This window comes from Pelodiscus sinensis, chromosome 5, assembly GCF_049634645.1.
Source record: "Pelodiscus sinensis isolate JC-2024 chromosome 5, ASM4963464v1, whole genome shotgun sequence".
NCBI lineage: Eukaryota > Metazoa > Chordata > Testudines > Trionychidae > Pelodiscus > Pelodiscus sinensis.
The window spans coordinates 44,127,811-44,133,862 of NC_134715.1; positions in this window are offsets into that span (position 1 = coordinate 44,127,811).

Consider the following 6,052-nt stretch of genomic DNA (forward strand, 5'->3'; position numbering starts at 1 on the left):
CTTCAACAATCAGGGTGTGAAAGGTGTACTCGCAAGAGCTACATTTAAGAGTGAGCAGAATTACATCAAGTAACCCAGAAGTGGAGCTGGGTGAAAAACGCTGATTTTTTTTTTCTGTTTTAGTGAAAATTTGTCCTAGAAGTACATGAAGTAGAGCAAAAACAACTTCCCTGGCAAGTGGGGGAAGGGAGGGCATTGTAATAGCCCTAGGATTTTTTTCTAATGGTTGCTGAACCACTCAGATAAATGCAGATGAGGTCTGGTTGCCACCTAAAATTAGGGTTGCCAAATGGTTTCAACAAAAATACCGGACACACTTGACATTACATCACAATCTACATTACATCTTATTTAGAAAATACCGAACATATATATTTTCTCAGTTATATTTTCCCAATTTGTTTCCCAAACAGAAAGCTCAAATACTGGGCTATCCAGTTCAAAACTGGACGCCTGGCAACCCTAATTATATTGACCTGGCTAGTGGTTTAGGGCAGTGACCAATGTAATGCCCTGTGTGAGATAGTTAGGTTGGCATGCTTCTCACTCTAGAAACAGTTAGGTTGAAGGAAAAATTCTTGGAGCGGGGATTAACTACGCTGATGGAAAAACTTGCTGTGGATGCAGGAAGCATCTACACACAAGTAGCACAGGTGTAGCTGTTCTGTTGTAATTGCTGCAGTGTAAACCTGGTGATACGACACCTGCCTATGGGTGTCTGTAAAAGAAGACACTAAGGCTACGTCTATACTGGCATGATCTTGCGCAAGAACTCTTTTGTGGAAGAGTTCTTGTGCAAAAACTCTTCCAGAAGAGAGCGTCTACACTGGCGTTTGCGCAAGAGATGTGCTTTTGCGCAAGAGCATCCATGCCAGTGTAGACGCTTTCTTGTGTAAGAAAGCTCTGATGGCCATTTTAACAATAGGGCTTTCTTGAGCAAGAAATTTATGTTGCCTGTCTACACTGGCCTCTTGCGCAAGAATAGTTGCGCAAGAGGGCTTATTTCTGAGTGGGAGCATCAGAGTTCTCGTGCAAGAAGCACTGATTTCATACAGCAGCACATCAGTGTTCTTGCGCAAGAACTCGCGGCCAGTGTAGACAGGCAGCAAGATCGCGCCAATGTAGTCACAGCCTTCGGGAGAGGAAGTTTTTAGGAGTAAATTTAACAATCAAGGAATTAAAGGGAATTTTGAGGCAGAATATTGTGGAAATTCTTAATGATAGAATCCAAAGTTAGTCCCCGAAACTGTGGCGGTCCCATTGCTTGAGACTCTCTTTATGTTGATGAGTAGGATTAAACAGGTACATAAAGGGTTAAATGTATTTAGCTTCTTAAAGGAACGTGTGTTTTTGTAATTAAAATGAAATAAAGGGGCTTTAGCAGCATAAGTAATAATTACATGTGTGATCTGGCTTTACTCTCTTACCAGATATGGGCATGGGATGCTGAATTGTATGAAAAGCCCAGGCTCTTCAACTGGGTCTATTCTTGATTGTATACTTATTTGTATGTCAAAGCTTCTGTGTGTCTGTTTCTTTCCCCTCTATGTTCATGGTGTGAAATTTGTTTTTCATGTTTTTGCTACTTGCACATACACATGTATATGTTGTAACAGAAATGGGAATTTTCTGTAATAATTCATAAAAATATCTGTATGACTGTGTCTTCACCTAGGTATTGCTAACCCGTGGGTGCAAAAGGGTTTAAAATACTGCTCCTGGGGCAAAGCAGGTGTCTTATCATATAGCTGCCTGGGCTGATATGAGTACAGGCAGTCCCCGGGTTACATACAAGATAGGGACTGTAGGTTTGTTCTTAAGTTGAATCTGTATGTAAGTCGGAACTGGCATCCAGATTCAGACACTGCTGAAACTGACCGCCAGTTCTGACTTACATACAGAATCAACTTAAGAACCCCAGGCGTCCCCAAGTCAGCTGCTGCTGAAACTGATCAGCAGCTGATTCCAGGAAGCCCGGGGCAGAGCAACTCTGCCTGGGGCTTCCTGTAGTCAGCGCTGGTCAGTTTCAGCAGAAGCTGACTTGGGACGCCTGGGGCAGAGCAGCTGGGGTGCTGCTGGGTTGCTCCAGTAGCGCCGCTCCTCGGTGCTACTGGACCAACCCAGCAGCACCCCATCTGCTCTGCCCCAGGCGTCCTGATTCAGCCGCTGCTGAAACTGACCAGCAGCGGCTGAATCAGGACCTGGGGCAGAGCAGCTGGGGTGCTGCCGAGTTGGTCCAGTAGTGCCCAGAGCGGCGCTGCAGGACCAATCGGCAGCGCCCCAGCTGCTCTGCCCCAGAGTCCAAAACAAAAGCCTGGTCTGCTGGGGGGGGGGGAGAGCACACTAGCTGCGCGCCCCCCCCCCCCAGCAGACCAGGGACACGGGGAGCAGAGCCGCAGCGGCAGCGGGGTGCCGCGCCTCTGAGGCTTTGCTCTGGCAAAGCCTCAGAGGCGCGGGACCCCCCCCGCGGCTACGGCTTCAGTCCGGGTGCCTGTGGTCTGCTGGGGACCGTCCCCAGCAGACCACAGGCACCCGGACTGAAGCCGCAGCCGCGGGGGGGGTCCTGCGCCTCTGAGGCTTTGCCAGAGCAAAGCCTCAGAGGCGCGGGGAACCGCCGCTGCTGCCGCTTCAGTCTGGGTGCCTGTGGTCTGCTGGGGATGGTCCCTAGCAGACCACAGGCACCCGGACTGAAGCGGCAGCAGCGGCGGTTCCCCGCGCTTCTGAGGCTTTGCTCTGGCAAAGCCTCAGAAGCGCGGGAACCCGCCCGGTGCCCCTGGTCTGCTGGAGACGGTCTCCAGCAGACCAGGGGCACCGGAGCAGCTTACGAACGGGGCTTTCTCGCCCCAACCTCCGGGGCCAGAAAGCCCCGTTCGTAAGTGCGGATCCGACATAAGTCGGATCCGCGTAAGTCGGGGACTGCCTGTAGTTTGCTAAAGATTGGCTGGAACCAATCCATATTAATGGAAGATTCTGCAAAGACAATGGAAACCTCAAGGATTGAACAATCGACACACATCCATGGCGGGCTTGCAGCAGACAGAACATGTGAACTTAACATGAGTTTTATAGTCAGAGAACAACGGATGGAGGTATTGGAACCAGGAACTTTCTCACAAAGGTTTCAGAGAGGCAGCTGAGTTAGACTGTAACAGGAAAAACTTAAAACGAACTAATAGTCTAGTTGCACTTTACAGTCTAACAAAACATGTAGATGGCATCATGACCTTTCGCAGGCACAATCCACTTCCTCAGATGTACTGAAATAGAACACCAGTTTTAGGCTCAGGTTTGCTGATTCACAGGCAAGGCTCAGGCTTAAGGGCTATAAAATCTCATTGTAGATGTTTGGGCTCAGGCTGTCAGTGTCAGCCCTGTGAGTCTGAGTCTGACCTATGCACAGAGACAGTGAGATACAGATCTCTTACCTGAAGCGAAGACTGACCAAAGTGATACAAAGAAAAGAAATTTGAGTGGTTCCCACATCAGCGTGGTTTGTAGGAACCCTCACTTCAGCCACATGAGCTGTCTTAACCTGTGCTTCTCCAAACTAAGGACTTCCTGATCTAATATCCCAGTTGACCAGATGAAGAACTCTGTGTAGCTTGAAAGCTTCTCTCTCACCAACAGAATTTGGTCCAATAAAAGATCTTACCTCACCCACTTTGTCTCTAATAAATCCTACTGTTTTAAAAAGGCAGCATGGGTTTGCTGCAGATACTTGAGGGAGTATATTGATCCATGAAGGGCTTAAAAGTCTCTGAACAGGAGTCTAGCTCAAATAGGACTCACTGTGCAAAGCACACAATGATAAATGAGCGCAGGCATCAAAAACTCAGTCTAGCAGGTGTTGGTGGCCATATGGCCTATCCTTGTAGAAGCAACTCCAAAGGTGTCAAAAACCCTGAGGGGATCCTTCCAAGGGACTGCTTAAATGCTGGGGTACAGATCCTGTAGAACTGTGATATGTTTATCTCCACCACAGTTAAATATATGATCCACTTAGTTCCAACTGTCTTGAATCAAAAAGCAAGAATAGAAATCTTGTTCAGAGAAATGTGCTGTGATGTGCTCGGTCTATTGTAGACAGACTACAGCTTGCGGAATTCTGTGCCTAAAAATTCTGCACACTATTTTAAAATTCTGCATCTTTTATTTGTCAAAATAGCACAATGTAATAATGCAAGTCTAAATTATTTTGGTAATTTATTTCCAAATACCTGTCTACAAGTATGTTTGTAACAATACATATTAAAAGAAAAAAATCAGTTTCTAGGCAAATTAATACAGAACTCTGGGGGAAGTGGAGTAATGGAGGAACTGAGGATAGGAACCTGGGATTGTACATAGATAGCTGTTGTTGCATGAGGGACTATGGCTAGACTGCAAAGAAAAGTCAGAAAAAGATACATGAGTTGTGAACCATAATTTGCATATCTTTTTCTGCTTTTTTTTCTGAAGAGGCTTTTCTGAATTAGCCCATCTACACGGGGCCAAATTTCAGAAAAACCTCCTCTTTCACATCATCCTTTATTCCTCATACAATGAGGAATATAAGGATGTCGAAAGAACGTGTCCGCTTTTTCAGAAACTGTTCCGAAAAAGTGGATGCAATCACTGGACACGGCAGAGTGTAGACATAGCTTGTTTGGGAGAAGTATGGAATAGGTTTTTTGGGGGTACTGTTAAAGAGTTGGGGGGGGTCAGCCCTGATTCCTAACCTCTCTCATTCAGGCATATCTGCGCCTTCCAATTCCCCTCTCTGTCCATCCAGATCTCTGTGTGTCCCTGTACCTCCTTGTTACACCCCCATATGGTCCGTTAGCCACTGTCCCATTCAGTCCCTGACTCAGTGCTGTCACCCCATTAGCCTTTCTGAATCCCAGTTTCGGACTCCTCGGCAGCAGGTCCACATACCCAGCTTTGTCTGTCCTGTTTCTATTCAACTGGCCCTCCTGTAAAGAGAGCAGCCTCTTCCCCCCTCACTCCTACCTGCTGGCTGCTCTCTCTTCCTATGGCACAGCAGCCCCTGGTGGGTGAAAGGTGGACCTACAGAAAACTCTACAGCAAAATCTATATTTAGTGGAAGAAAAAACAAATATGCAGGAGGACATGAATTCTGCACGTGCACAGTGGTGCAGAATTTTCCCAGAAGTAGCTGGTGTATCAATGGCCATAAAGAAGCATATCGGTTTGCTTTGTCTTCCAGTAATTAGCAGCAGTATTCAAACAATAACTGAGAGAGCTTTAAAAAAAAGGTATGGGAAATGCAGTACGGTATGAGAAACTTGCACTTACATAAATATAGCCATTTTAGATATTTTATGGAAACAATAATACTTAGTTCTTGTACAGTAATATTTCTCTAGAGATCACAAAGCACTTTACAAAGGAAGGCAAATATTATTATTCCCAGTTTTCAGATGGGGAAATTGAGGCATAGATCAACCAAGTGACTTGCTAAGCTCAGCCAGCAGGTCAGTATGAGAGTGAGGAATGGAATCCACAATTCATGATGTCCAGTCCAGTCTTCTGTGCCCTGGTTCAATAACTTATCACAAACTGATTATTCTTTCATGCTTCTCCCTCTCCTCACTCCATCCCCTACAGCTCCCTACATGATTCTTACTGATGAGATTCTGTCTGTTCTATCGATATAGGAACTCCTTGCTGACCCCGTTGAGAAGGCAAATCCCAGCAGGGTACTGAACTCCTGCCATAAGAGAGCAGATGGTTGGTGTAATGAAGCCAAAATCGTTTTAAGTATAACCCATATAGGATGAAGTAATCTGTTTTAGTGGTGTTTATATTGTCAAAGCTGATAGGTTTTGCCTCTAGAAAATCAGAAAAGAGTCAAGCCTTGGAATAAGGCTGTTTCTAAAGTGAAATGGGAGGGTAAAAAATGTCCTAAAAGCCCAATAATAGCTGAAATAGTGCAGCTGCTTTAAAAAAAACCTTCTTATTGTAGTCCAGTGTTTTGGATGGCAACACTAATAAATTCTGGAAACACTGAATTATCATATTCTTATAGGGATCTATTTTAGTCAGTCAGGTT